The following is a 15,675-nucleotide window of genomic DNA, read 5'->3' on the forward strand; positions in this document are numbered from 1 at the left end:
CGCTCCACTTCTTTCATTGTTCATGTTATATGAATCCTCACTGTTGCCTCTATTCAGTCTTTTTTCCACTGAAGTGTCTTTTTACAGTGTTTCTGCAACATGTTTAACCACTTCAGTATGTAGTGTGCTTGAAACAAATGAAGTCTGTCTCAGTTTCTAAAAGGAGATAGTGATTTAACCTGAGCTCAAAGATTTTCTTTCACTGATTTGTTGTCACGTATCTTATCCATTTATTGTTAATGCTTCAAAGTAGGGCTGTACATTTTAAGTATTTTCCGTGATCGATTTTTGGAAATGTTAATGACCAATCATCGATTAATCAATATATATATATATATATATATATATATATATATATATATATATATTATAATTCTTATTCTTAAGTCAAAAACAAGGCCAAATACGTTTTTTCCCCCTAAATAATATTTACTACAGCAACAAAATGTATATGACTGACAGTATTGAATACGGTTACATGTTTAACACTGATTATCAACAATCTGGCTAAAAATGTTCACTACAGACATAGGCTTATAATGTGAAGGCTCATAATACTAACGGAAACATACTTCAGACTCACAGTGTCCAGTTTCTGCCTACCTGTACTCATTGAGAAAAATAAACATGTGTATTCGGTCAAGTGTCAGCCGGGAGCGCAACCGGGTCATAATTAGTCCAGCTGCAGAAATGCTCAGACGGCTCTGATGTTGCTGGTCTGCAAACATAGAGCACTAGCAATTCCCAACGGTCTGTTGGCTTTGAATCCAAAGGTGGGGGAAAGGCCTGTTTAAAGTAGTCAACCTTCGTTGTAGGCAGCAGGTACGTATTGATCCTCTTTAAAAAAGCGCACGTGGAGACCTGACGCACAGCCGCAGCCGCCAGCTGGGCGTCTCCACTGTGCGCGACACCTTTAACCAGCTGATTCACATCGAAACATGCGTTAAACATAAAACACCTCCCTGATAGCTGAGTGTAATATGAGACCAAATGATGTTTGTTCCACGTGACGGAAACTTGAAAACAAAAATGCATGTTTCAAGTAAATTTCTTAAAAATCAATGAATCGATAATTGATTAATTGTGTTCACCCCTGCGTTAAGCACCCTCAGTTTACAGGTAGACAGCACTGTCAAGAAAAAGTGCAGTCACAAGTTTAGCTAGATTTCCCTTTCCTACCAATTTAAGATACACAACAAACAACACTTTATATTTGTTATACTACTAAGAAGACAAAACTGTCACTTTGGGGGTAAGAGGATGGTTGAACTCGCGTTGACACTGAAATATCCCGAGATCAAGCTTAATCTGAGCAGCTGTAAACAATTAGCGAGCAATGAGCATGCTAGTCGCTCGCATACAAAAAACACTTCACGGACAATTTTAGCCTACCTGCTTCCTTGACGGCAGTATCCACTCCACAGACTGATTATAATCCCATTCGTCAGTTTCACATTCCTTGAACAGGGTATATCTCCATTATCCATGGCAAACATTATTCCAACTCTAATGAAAACATCCCTCAGTCAGCCTTGGTGAAGTAACATACATTCAAAAAATATCGCTCCAGATCGTTCTCCAAACGAGGTTTTGTCACACAACTCAAAGAGCAGTAACATTATATTAAAATATATATTCCCAAAGCATGTCAAAGACTCAATAAAGTTTGTGTTGCAGCAGCCCCTACTGCTGTGCTACTAAAAGCAGGGTTGCCAGGTCGGGTTCATTATCCACCTCTGACGTTTTTCATTGTATTTAAAGTGTTAAAAACCATGAAAATGTGTTGAGAACAATTTTGTCCTAAAATAAAGAAATCAAGGAAAATAAGAATACAGAAACATTGTCAATACTGCACTTTTGGGTCATAGGTCCCACCATGGTCCAGGGAAAGATATCACATGAATGAATTAAAACTGATCTACCCACAACATGGCTAATTGTCTGACCAGCCCAAACCTTTATTCAGTTTCACTGAATGCGTAGTTACTGCACCACTGAACTCTCTTTTTTAAGCTTATGGCTGAACTTTAGACAAGCTATCAACACGACAATACACTAATATTTCAGCATATCTAGTTATGACTTACCGTCAGCCTGTTCGCTGCTTTCATGTTTCTGTGGCAACTAGTTGATCTTTGAAGAACTTTTAAGTTTTGTTGTGGCTGTTGTTGTTCAGAAAGTTAGGACAAAAAGCATTGTTTGCACTTTTTTGCACAAAAAGAATAATAATTGCTGTTTGCTGCCAACAGCAAAATGAGCGTAGTTATTTTTTGCTTTGTGGCAAACTATCCTGTGTTGAAATAGTCTAAGGAAAGCACAGGTCTGAACACATGTACACATTAATCACATTAGTTGTTATCTTTACTTTAACATACAGACTTAGTAGCTTTAGCAGTGCATGGAAATGTTTTGTTCTCGACTTGTCAAAAGCATGAACAAATGGACTTTGTCATGAGCTGCTAATGTTCCAGACCATTGCAATAATTTCTGACAGGTTCAGTGGGACATCAAGTACAACTGAAATGTGGATTACTGAGAATCTGTCATGATAAGGTTGCTTTGGAAACGGAAAAAGATTGATAGTCCTGTAAATTTGAGAAATTATAAGAATGCATACTCCAATCTAGTTGCCATCCATTACAGTATCAGGGCTCATACTACGTGGTCTGCATGCATATCTGACATCATATCCTCTTATAGTAAAAAATGCATAGATGCAAATGATGAAAGTATCTTTTTGTCTTCTTATAAATGAGGTCATGTTGGTTTTGGACTTAGAGACTGTTCTGCACACTAATCTGTGTTATTCCTACCCATGGGCCATCCATCTGCAGAAACTTAATTGTAGATTGCAGGGAACCAGCTGTGTCCAGTAAATTGTGTCTGTGCCTGTGCCTGGTTGTGTATCCTCTGGCTTAATAGTATCCATCACCCAGGACAGACAGTATATCTCATCTGTTCAAGTGGCACCGGCTTGTCTTTTGGGCAGTTCATTGCTGAAATTCATGTGTCCGTTTGTATTTTGTATCACTGCAACAAAAGATACACTTCTCAACACACAAAGTCAAATCATTAATTTAAAATTCAGAAAGCAACTTACAGCACTGACAGCATTTCTGACCTCTATAAAGTTTCTTAAGGAGATTTAGGGCCATTTGCATGGATGATGCAGTCACTACTATCAATGTCCAACCACATACTCCCACTGTTTTAAATGAGCACGGTTCTGCAGCTGTAGAATTTCAAACAGTTGAGGATCTGAATTTGATCCACAGAAAGAAACCCAATTCAACCTGTAAAGTCTCATCTTATCACTTCATCACCTCTGCTGCCCTCTCCCATCTATTAAACCATCCTCCTGACCATCTTTAAAAACCCCACCAGCGTCTTTACCCCTTACCCACACACCATCTCAACTCCGAAGGGAGCAGTTACACTAATATGATATTATTATAGCTATATGAAATTCCAGTGTCCCCACCCACAGAAACACACTAGACACAGGTAGGTTAGCTTTATTTGGATGAGGCTTTAGATGAGAACTGCATGACATTGGTATTGTGTCAAGAGCATCAAACAACAGCATGAGTAGATTTATATTAAATAGGAGAGGCTGTACATTAAAGTGGATAAAAAGTCGGTGTAGATTGTTGTTAGGAAACTGTCTCTGTATTCTTATGAGCATACTCATATTTGTGATTGTGAAGAGATTGTAAGTGCCAGTTTCAGTTGAGAGGACGTTTCAAGTAGTCCAAATACACTCTTACCAAGTGTTCATCTCTTTGATCAATGCCAGTATTTTTCCTACAGTTCTGATTTGCAAATCAATGACAGAAAAAACTACAAATGTAGATTAAAGAAATTAAACTAAAGTTATGATTGTTTTTTTTTTTTCAAAATGAGGATTTCTAACAGTTTACATTACACTTTACAGTGTACATTTTTCAGTGCAACTTCACACACAATTTTCAAAATACATTGTGCAACAAAGCTGAAAAGGTTGGCCTGTGGGTGATGGAGGTCTTTGAGCATCACTGTGAATTGCTTTGTTCTGGATGCTACAACTAAACAACATTAGCTTGAAAAGGTGAAAAGGCACAGAGCAACTTCTGCATGCCATGTGAAACATTTTTTACAGAGTAGGAGCTTGTAATAAAGAGTTATTTCAATGGCCCAAGCAATAAAATGGCATCAGCTTGCAAACAACTTGCGTGCATAGCTTACTGCTGTTATATATTCTGTACGTGATGATACTGTTTTAGGTTATCTTACATTTGATTGTTTTGTTAGTTATGTCTTTATCAGGAAGTGATCGAAAACTGGCCTGTCAGGCCATGTCGCTCCTAAAACAACAGCAGGTGCCGTTCTCTACAACACATGTGGGCGCCAGCTGCGTTTCTTGTAATCAGTCATCAAATATGTATCATATCATGTTTGATGATACATTTTTTTTAACTGTCAATTTTGTCTTTTGACTACACTTTCTGAAAAATCTGTTTCCAACCGTATTAAAATCCCCTCTATTGAAACACATACTTTAGAAGTGTTGTTTATTTTCAGAGAAATAAATCATCAATACTGTACTACTGTGGCTTTGTGATGTTAACTCGAAGGATCAGAGTCGTCTCTAAGAACAGTGTTAGACCATTTGTATTACAGAGAAAAGGAAGACTGTGCATGCACCTGGATGCTGACTAAAATAGCTCCTCAATTATCATCTAGTTTTCCCTTCTTCAACGAAATATGTTTGAGAATAAATATGAAAAATAAATAAAACATATTGGGTGTATTTAGAAGCCCATTAAGTGCAGTATTAGTGATTTATTTCTATGAAAATAAATAACCTGTCTGAAGTATGTGTTTGAATAGACATGATTTCAATATGGATGGAAAATATTTTTTCAGAAGTGTAATCAAAAGGCAATATTTGACAGTTCTCAAAGCAAAATGATATTCAATTATGATAATTTAAGACAATTTGACGACTGATCACTAAAAAAGCAGCTTGGACCCTGACATGTCTGTAGAGAATGGCATAAGCAGCAACATGGCACGGCAGGCCACTGGCTACAGAGTGGCATGGCATAGGCCACTTTTCAATCTTGGTGCTGCTGTTATCATGAATATATTATTACAACTATTTTTTTACCAAGAAAATTGTATAAATTGCCATTACAAACTGGGAATTTCTGAGAAAAAAAGTTGATTGCATATCAGATCTGTGACAACATAGTTTTAGTGACTCAACTGTAGTGCCCGAGTTATTTGCTGACTGTCTATTTTGGGGGTTGTCTATGCCATAAGTCAAGGCCCCAAGGCTTACGCTGCAAGGCCTATCATTCCTGCAGCAACAGTGGAGTGACCTTAACATCAGTGCAGTAGTTCACAGGTTTCCCATCCGTATAGCTAACCAATGACTAGCTGCATGCAAACAAAGTTTGAAAAACTAAATGCTGTTTTATGCTGTGTTGCAGTTGGTTTTAAGTTCAGAAGATTTATTTTCTTGTACAATTACTTTAACAAATGTTAGCACACATGCAAATCTGAAAATATGCAGTTAATAATATTGTTCCAATCATTCCCTCATAGTGACCCCCCACCCCCCTGCACACTTACAAACATCCACCCTGCTGTGCCACAATCAGTCTTCACCACCAATGGAGCAAAAAGCCAGAAAGACAAGATGTCACTCAACCCTGACCTCGCACCCAGGGGGCCAAGTGGGTTCATAACTGTTGTCAGGGCAACGCTGCAGGGTGTCTTTCAGGTGTCAATGGTGATGGAAAAGGTACCCCCCCCCCCCCCCCCCCCCCCCTTTCACATCACTGTATCCCTGAATATGGATCGTTCCATGCGGTTACGCTCCCCCTGCTCCTGGTGCCCTCCTTTCACCAATCATGCTCCAGTGACAGAAACAGGTAGCAGGTCGCTCGTGGCAGAGTGATGTGATCGACACCCTCTCTGTCCTGGGAAATATCTGATCTTTCTCCTCCAATAATTTTGATCGACTTCATGAGGACCAGAGGGGCAGAGATCTAAAAGTCTGGAGCCATCAGGCCTGGTCAGTCTCTTTGCAGAATGATGACTGTCTTCTCTGAGCTGCTTTTTCTATTTGCAACAATTACATATGCATCTGCCTTCCTCTCACCGAGCCAGCAAGACAGACAGCTTGGAGAATGAGGGCTGATAAACGCCCCATTAGACAGGTAATTGCCAGAGTATTCTTTAAATCTTAATTACATTACAAGTTAGCAGTGATGCCATCTTGTGATAAAGAGACAGATGTTCAACAAATACTGTTTTAACACTTTCCTGTTGTTCTAAAAAATATCATATATGCACATTTGAATTGAATTAGCATAGTCAAATTTAGAAACAGCATAATGAGGTGTCCGCAAAGTACACATAAGAGCTTTCCATTTTACATTTCCACTCCAAACCTCAAGATTTTTGACAAGTGTTCACTATAAAGTAAAGACAATTTCTGCAGGATCCATTTGCGATAAAGGAGAAAAAAAATTGCCCCACAAATAACATTTTTCCTCATTTTGTTTCGTTGAAGGAATAAACACAGGTTGGTGCAAGAAAAAGAGAATTTATATGCCCTTTTCATACCTGACAGGCTCTCCATTTGCAGTAGCCTGCCAGAACACATAGTGAACCCTAATGAATAAAATCCACTCCATGTACTGGTTCTGCCACAGCAATTTACTGTTGTTACAGTGGCTGAGAAAGCTGCTCTGGCAACTGAACAAAGAGCCACATGGCAGCCAAACTCCACAGAGCAATATAAAGGGGTCAAAGGTCCACCAGGCTGTCAACGATTTTACTCTAAAGATGAAACTAAACTGATGACCAGTTAATATCTTCCCCTAGGGACTCAAGAGCACAGTGGAGATAAGTCAGAATGCATGGAATAGTTTGTTTGCAACAGGGTTGATTTAAACCAACAGAGACCATTGCGTTTCATTTTCTGCATTCTGCTTTCAATCATTTCTTGAAATTAGTGAACTGAATAGAATCAGTCGAGGCCAGCATGTGAAAATGAATTGCTGTGATTGTTTGGAGAGTGGCCGTTGTGTTTTCGAGAGCATACCATACACATTCAAGCACCCTAAGTGATGAAACCGGAGAGTGTTAAAGCTCATCTTCATTTTGACAACTTCCCCTCTGGAAGTAATGACATTAAGTGATGTGAGTCAATCGAGCGCATTTCTATTTCCTGGTCTCAACGTGAAGGAGCTTCCTGATTGGCCTCATGCCACAACAAAGACCTTTTAAAGTTTGTTGAGGAAATTGATTGTGATTGATTGAACTAATGGAAAGATTGTACAATAACAAACCACTCAGTGTTCAACTTTTCACGAGGGAACACAGAAATGTCTTTTCATTTCCAAGTCCAAACATCAAGACAGAAGATGGACCCAGAGGGCATTTGCCTAGTCAACTCTGTAGATTCCTCCTGTCATTTACCTAATCCCGATGTTCACACTCCAATGGTGAGACTTGAGCGACAAGTAGACGGGTGATGAGAGGATGGGAGATAAAGAGAGACTGGGGTTGTGATGGCTGTCCGTGGACAGTCCCAGGAGTGTGTGCAGTGCCGGGGCTGGCTGTACCAGGCTGGCCGGAAGCTAGAGCATGCCTGACAAGCCGCATCGGAGCCACTGACACATCTCTGAGTCTGAGCACTGACTGAAGTGGACACTACAGGACGTCACGCAGCCAGAATCTCAAGCACAGTCACCCAGGCAGGGCCATTTGAATGACATTACTATGTATTCTCCAAAGTGCCACAAATACATTTAAAAAGAAAGCTTGAGCCTCTTAGAAAAATCAGAAAATAAGTGAATATAACCATAAAAACTGTTTGCAGAGGAAGAAATAACGCAGCTTCATTAACTTCCTCCCCCAAACATTACTCTGCTTGATTTTTCTCTATTTTCTGGAGTGTGGGGAAATTAGAATCAATCTTAGACATAGCATAAGTCATATTTATAAAATTCAACCCATGTGTAACCCATAAAAAAGTAAGTTCCATAAACTAATCCAGCAGCAGCATAAATTGAGTCCAGCTTTAATAGATACCTTGATGTCTTTCCACCGATAAATCACCTGAACCACACTGCTATCTGCGTTTATTAGCTAAGGTAATATTTACAAGCCTCTGCCACATGAAAAATAATTTCACTGGACTTAGTCTCCATTACATACTGAGCTCTTTTGCTCTGTTTACTGCATAAAGTTTCTCCTCTAAACTCCACTTTTATTATTTCCGGTGTTACAGATTTGTAGTAAATATTTGTAGGATTTAGTTGCATCTGTCTGTGAGGCTGCAGATTGTCACCAACTGAATACCCCTCACCCTCCTCTTAGATTAAAGGTAAAGCCTAAAGTGGCCAAAAAATGTGAAAAGCCTTCTCTGGAGCCAGAGTTTTGTTTGGTCCTATTTGGCTACTGTAGAGACCTAACATTGCCACATGGCTGAATCTATTCCCCCATGATTATAAAGAGCACATTCAAAGATAAAGAAAACACAGCTTATCACGAACAGCTACTTTTTAAAATCACATTCCTTACCTGCTAATATATCTCCCTGAATCTTACATACTGCACCAGATAAATGGGATTACAGTGCGAGAAACTGTTAACGTTGATTGAAACTCATTAGCTTGCAGGGGATGCCAGCTGAGTTAACTATTTCATATAAATTCTAAATCTAGCTTGTGGAGTTTGGATAAAAAGGTTAACATTTCCCTCCCAAAGCTGTGAGGACCATTTCAAACAAGTAATATAAAAGAAACTGCCACATTGTATGAGGCTAATTCAGATGTCAGAGGGGGCAAGTGCTACCTATGACTGACCCAAACATCTCTGTCTCTGCCTTTACTTTCATTTTGAGTCTAACAACACAGCACTGGCCACATCGCTATCAAGCAAGGCCTGGCTGTGCAAAGAAAAATGAGATGTGAAGGGGTATGCTCGATGAACATTTTTAAATAAATGATGTCTTTGGAACAACAACCAGCATTAGTAAACAAGTCTTGTCTCGTTATAATAACCGTAATACCAGGAATATAAGTCTGTTTTGAATTTGAACCGTCTTCCTGTATGATGACTTCCACTGCATTCAGTAGTGTGCAGTTCATCGCAGCTGTGTAGCTCTTTCTTGTACCATCAGTTTCTGCCATCTTGCTTAGTAAGTATACAGCTGCGCTCAGCGTGAGGTATGGACAGACCCATCCTGCGAGCAACTTGCAGAGACTCAAGCAACCCCCCTCTACTGGTCACTTATGACTCGTTTCCACCAAGTTTGGTATGGATCAGTACAGTTTGGTACGGGTCAGATTGGTAGCGCCTGATCCTGTTTGCGTTACCACAGCCAACCGTGCCTTACTTGGTGGGCGGTGTGTAAGCCAGATGCCGATAGCCGCGTCAGCTATGTAATAGTCAAGTCAAGTCAAGTCAACTTTATTTATATAGCACGTTTAAAAAACAACCGCAGTTGGACAAAGTGCTGTACAAGCTAAAAACACAATCACACGTAATAGCGTGACGTCATGGCAGGGCGACACAGTGTACCTCGCTAATAAATGCAACGAAGAAGAAAAACGCGAGGAAAGTCTGCACCTCTGCGTTCAACCATGGAACGCTGTTTCTTGACGCCATTTTCCAAACAAAAAAAGTTATCTTCCCGAAGTCCACTGGAGATTTAAACATGGCGGAGTTATGGGTTGATCATTATTACCGCTGTCGCACGTGGAGTGACGATTCTTTTGACCAATCAACGGACTGCAGTGTTTCTAGCTCTACCTTCTGGGGTCTGATCGGTATGTCTGGCACCCCAACAGAAGGGTACCAAAAAGTGGGATGGTACGGCTCGGTAATTTGGGGACCTGTCCCGGTTTTAGTCAATGGAAACGCCACAAAATGCGTGCCGTACCGAGACGAACCGAACTGAACCGCTTGGTGGAAACGGGGCTTTAGCTAGCAGAATTTGATTGCTGATTGATATGCACTGTATGAAAGCATCAGTTTCCAACATTAAATTTGAGCTTAATATGTCAAATGTTACTAATGCAAAACATTAAAGGGGCTGTGAATATTGTGTCGAACAAAGAACCTGCATTGATTACATGCACAGAAAATCAAATGTCAGTTATGGTTGATGTGTTGGGTTTTGCTGAGTAATTATTGCTGGCTAGCGCTGCTGTAATGTGCTCATTTTCATTTATGATAGGCCTATTTATTCCCATTCTCATCTCTTAAAATACTCTCAATGGTGGACCAGTACTTTGACCTTGTTTTAGTAAATGTAGTAAAGCTGTCTCTGCCACTGTTACAAGTCATACATCAGAATTTTCCATAAAAATCAAGCATATACTTAACAAAAGAAAGACTTTATTTTGCAGTCATGATTCTAGATCATTTCCAATGTATCCCCTTTATGCATTTTCACTCATATTTCGCTCAGTCACTGGGAAATCAGCCGTCCAATAGAACAGTGTCTCATCTTCATTCATTTTCCTCCTCTTTTTTAAACAGGATTCTCATCTGTCTTAACCACTATCATACTGCTGTTTCACATGCCCCTTCAGTTCCCTTCACTGCCCAACATCAGCTATCCAATCCCCATCCATCTGGTCTCAGCACAGTCATCAGCCACCACCGGCACCCATGTGCGGACTCCACTGGGGGATTTTTTACAACTGCTGCCCAGAGCAGACATCTGTTGATCACACCAAATGTCCCTGCAGAGTCCAAGTGCAAAGTAAGTTTTCAACAGTAAATAGTGCAGGGACAATGTTTTGTTTGAGCCTTGTGCACTTACATGCATGATATATCATTGAGTTAATTAATTTCATATTATGGTGGATGTAATAATTCACTGAGACCAAGGACAAACTGAATGTGGTGACTGTTTGCAGCAGCAGCCCTTTGGTTTTACAGGCGTCTGAGACCTCCTGAAGAAATGTGTCCTTAGACCTTATGTTCTGGATTCTCTTTCTGATAAAACCTACAGAGATAAAACTTCCCTATATATTACACAAACCTCTAAAACAAAAAAACAAATATGCACATTTTACTGGGAAGGATTATGAGCATAACATTGTCAGATGGAGGCCATTAAAATAATTTTTTATGCTGTTTTTTTGTCTGCACGTTAAAAGTTCCTATAAAAAAGTCTTGTAAAAGTGAGGCTTCTGTGCTTCAGCAGCAGAGTTGTAGCTGTTTGTCATGGGGCAGAGTCCAGACTTTATCCTTCTTGATCATATATCGTAAAAAGAAAACAAAAACAAATGCCCTGAAACACTCTGAGAAGTCTTTGAGAAAATCACTTTCATCGTTTCTTTTTCTCGCTGATTTAAGTTTCTTTTTATATGTATCAGAGAAAGTTTTCTTTAACCTGCAGAGTGCAAATTGCTCTCACTCACTTTGCACCACTACTCTTCCACCTGGTATCCCTGTGCTTCAATCTCTGGAAACATCTTTTCTGAGATGGGGTGCGCTGGGAGATTCATTTGGGCCTGGAATTGCACACATCACCACAATATTGAATCTAACCAAGCCAGACTGCAGTAAAAGGACATTTGGACTGGGCGAAATTGGATATTCTAGTAGTTCAATAAGTTTGAGGCTGGGACTGGATGGAGGCAAAAGGCAATTATTCATGTTCAACAGTAAAGTTGGCCAAAGTCTGAAGTGCTTTTAAATAAAACAAACCCAGCTTAATGGTCTCATAACGGCTACCAGAAGAGCTGATGAAGCCTCTTGGATGGGGTGAATCGCCTTCAAGAATAAATAAGTTCACCCGGGTTTGACTTAGTGTTTCCATAATCCTATGACCTGGATGATTGGGGATATTAGACATTATTGCTATCCAGCTATTTTCCTACTGGGGCCTGAGTATTTCTTCCCATGGGTGCTGATCAGCTTTCCTCAGCAGCATTTCTAAATAGAGAAATTGTTGGTTCGAAAAGGTCAACACTGTTAATTATACACCTCATAAGAATGAATGTCCCTGTGAGATTGAAGATGGCGCTTAGAAACTGTCTCTGAGCAGAACAGGTTTGAATCTTTAATGTGCCATTATTGTTCTTTGAAGCATGCTCTGTGAAACATAACTTTGTAACACGATCATTTGCAGCCTAAGCAAGGAGAAATTTCGAGTCCATTAGTCGTCAAAATATGAGGCTTGTAGACGCTGGCCCTTTAAGAGAGATTAGAGTGAGAGCAGTGTAATTTTGCCCACATTTCACAGTCTTTTTTTTGCCCTTTGTTTAAATTGCATTTATTTAATAGACTTAAATAATTCAAGATTTAAATTCGGCTCAATATCTCTGACAGACAGGCCCATTATAATTACAGCTCACATATTTTATTGTGATTACAAATTCAAGCTCCAGAAGGGAAAAAAGACAAATTTTCTGCAAGTATCAGTGATGAATTTTAAACCGCCTGAAAGATTCTTATTTACATGAAATCTTGTTTTTGCTAATCACTTGACGACCAGCACATAAGGCTACTTTTGGAGAGAAAAACACCTATCAAATTACTAATGAGGGTCTAGATCATTAGCATTACTGCAAAGAGCAAAATCACTTTGATGAGATATTTAAAAAGTCCTGATTGTGATCATTTCAGAGAAGATTAGATCTCTTATTATTTTCCTCCAAAAGCTGGATTGCACTAGCATCATGTCTGGTGTTGTCCACAGCTCTGACACATAATGACGGCTGATTTATGGGGGAGGCATCAGGATAATAGCCCGAGATTTGGCCCCATTTTTTCTGCATGTTACGCAAGCACATAATGTAATCTATATGATTTAATGGAACGCAAGATAAAACACTGAATCAAAAAGATGCATTGCACTGAGCGCTAATGGAATATGTAAGTGAATCCTGAAATGTCGAACAGTATCTTTAGTGCACTTACCAGGAGCTGAGTGAGCTGGCTGATATTATTTGTTTGCTCCTAGAGTGATCTGAGGCTGCGCTGCTGTGCTACTGGGATGCAGCTTGATGGACGCTGAGAGGTGCTTGGCTGTGGCCTACTGTAGTGGCTGATCTGTCTGGGATCAATAGCAGCTAATTACAGCCCACATTGATTCAGAAGGCTCGCTAATTTAGAGCCCAGCCCGGGTCCTCTCCATGCAGAGCCAGTGAAGCAGCTCCAATCCCAACCCCTCTGGCCCTGCAAACATCTCACTCAGCAGCTCATTATCTCCCAGGAACAACTCTTAGGATCAGTTTCAGTGCTGAGAGAATAGATACCTTTATGGGACATTATAGATCCTCTGATGTGATCTGCTTTATCTTCTGCTTTATCTACCCTTTCAACTGCTGCTGACCAAAGGCTCTAAATGGGGGGAGCAAACAAGGGCATTTTAACATCCAGAGCTAGCATTATTAGCAAGCTCTTTATTCATCACTAAAACTCTATCTCTGGCAGAAAAGACACAAGATGTGTGCTTTTTCTTAAATGAAACCAGTGGAAGTTACCTGAAGCCTAGCCTACACTTTTTAACATTTTAACAGATGTAGAAGTTTTAAGAGACCTCACACATGATGACGAACAATGACAGATTTACAGTTTTATTTGTACTGCGAGAGGAGGGAAACGATACAGCACACATCAGACCAACCAGTGTCCATAACTGGAAATCTTGCAAAAACCTCCTGCAGTCAAACATGACTTTAAAGTGAACAAACATGGGGGACAATGGGATGGTTGTCAAGGTGAATGGCCCTCGCTGCTTAGCTACTTGGTACATCCATTGTAGTAATGATTTCCTCTCCTTGTCAGTTTGTTGCATGTTTTATGGGACATGTTGTATAAACATTTGTTTTGTTACCACAGATCACCAAGCTGGTTCTCCATTTATGACATCCATCTAACTTTATGCTTCTGGTTTATTATTGTCTTCAAGGCTGTCTTTGTTGTGCTTCCTTCTTCAGTTAGTTTGCTTCCTGAATGGCAATGGTTTCCTTCCACATGACAATCAACAGAGAGTGTGCTTGGCTGTACTCAGAATTCACTTCACAAACAGGATGGTTGTTATTGAAAATAGTAACCATCTAGAAGGTTTAATATTTAATTTATCGGTAATCATCCACAATCTTATTCAAGCGGATTGAGAGAAATAAAATCAATCTTAGCAAGATGAAAGAATCATGGTCTTGCTGTCTTTAGTCAGAAGGATGAATCAAAATAGGCCTGATTATCTTGTGGTGTGCCCTGCCTTTGTGTTCTTTGGGCTCATTTGAGCAAACTTTAACTTCTTCACAGAGTTTGCAGAAAAAGCTAAAGTTCATTGCAAAAGCTATCAAACAAAGATAAAGGAGAACTGGTCCCATGGCTTCCTAGCTCCCCTCTCTTTCTTCCTGTAATTTTCATAATGTTTTTGTTTGCTTTAGCTGTTGCTCTTAATTTTCTTGTTCTCTTTTTAATCATTGGTCTAATTTTTCTATTTTGATTCAGTTTTTGTATTGCATGTGTATCCATATCTAAGATAAATGTCTAAGGAAATACAATTTCAGTTTGTTGTTCAGATTTGAGATCCAAATGAAGAGTTCATTTGCAAAAACAGATATCTCCGTTTTTTTAAAAAAATAAAAAAATAAAAAAATCTTTTTAATATAGACTTTTAATAAAGTTAAATTTTTAAGATACTTCTGATTAGTAATTTCATTTTTAATTAGTCAAAGCCACCCAACTTCAGTTGATTGATAATACCTAAAGCTAGTAATAGAAAAAAAATTTTTTTGGAACATTTAAAAAAATTTAATAAAATAAAAATGAGTTACCTGTTTTGCAAACGAACTCTTCAAATATAGAATTTGAAATTTTGACATTTCAAAAATTCAACTTGTCTGAAATACAGCTTTGCAGAATCCCTTAAATGGATTTTTTCATACTAGTTCCCAATCATTCATGATTATATCCTAGAGAAAATTGTTGGTAAGGAGCCTGCTATTGAAACAATCTGGAGAGGGTTCAGAGATAATAAATCCTTTTGGCCTCCTGTTGCAGTGTGCATATGTTTTGGCATGTGTGTCTCAGAGATCAAGGCCGCAATCTTTTCATCCACTGCCCTCCTGCATGCTTTGATCTGACATGTGGATGTCGCACCTTCTGTTCTTTCATAGTTGTGTCATCACACACTGATCTGAAATCTGTGCTGCAACTGCCTTTGGGGTGTTTATCAAACTTGGCTCCAGTCTTTTTCAGCAGAGGTTACCTGACATTCTGCTCCCACCTGAGGATCAAAAAGAAACAGACTAAATATTCGTGAATACCAGAGCTCACAAACTCAACATCGGCTCAGACACGGGGCTGACAGGAGCGGTCTCACCAAGTTAAATGCATCCATCCTTCAGCGTGTAACCTCTGCTTTACAATTGCAGTCAGCTCAGACTAAGCCCTGTTTTTACCATTCTATCTCAGCACTTTCAACACTATTCAACTCCACAAGATTGCCTTGCTCTGCAGCTATTATAGCACAACGCCGCTCTTCCAGATTGAGCGTTTTCACTCACACACCTATCCTTTTTCTCTCCTGTTTTTCATCCGTCTCACCCCATTTCCGTTGCGTGCTCCAATTGCCGGATCACCCCAGGCTCTCCTAAAAAGTCCACAGTCACTGCAGCTTAATGCAGCCGAGGGGGAGCT

At 39.6% G+C, this 15,675-nt stretch overlaps 1 protein-coding gene and 1 long non-coding RNA gene across 2 annotated transcripts in view; one reads left to right on the forward strand and one right to left on the reverse strand.

Annotated features, from left to right (window-relative positions):
- LOC117817883 (teneurin-2) overlaps positions 1 to 1,721 on the reverse strand; it is a 134,112-nt gene extending 132,391 nt beyond the window's left edge. Inside the window, exon 1 of the mRNA XM_034690683.1 lies at positions 1,393 to 1,721. The gene's annotated coding sequence lies outside the window, so the exon portion shown is untranslated. The remainder of the gene's footprint in view (positions 1 to 1,392) is intronic.
- Positions 704 to 14,539, forward strand: LOC117817884. Its single transcript, XR_004632248.1, has 3 exons — positions 704 to 822; positions 10,546 to 10,771; positions 12,983 to 14,539. It is a non-coding gene; the product is annotated as an uncharacterized LOC117817884 (long non-coding RNA).
- The last annotated feature ends 1,136 nt before the right edge of the window (positions 14,540 to 15,675 follow it).

This window comes from Notolabrus celidotus, chromosome 8, assembly GCF_009762535.1.
Source record: "Notolabrus celidotus isolate fNotCel1 chromosome 8, fNotCel1.pri, whole genome shotgun sequence".
In the NCBI taxonomy this organism is placed as follows: Eukaryota; Metazoa; Chordata; class Actinopteri; order Labriformes; family Labridae; genus Notolabrus; species Notolabrus celidotus.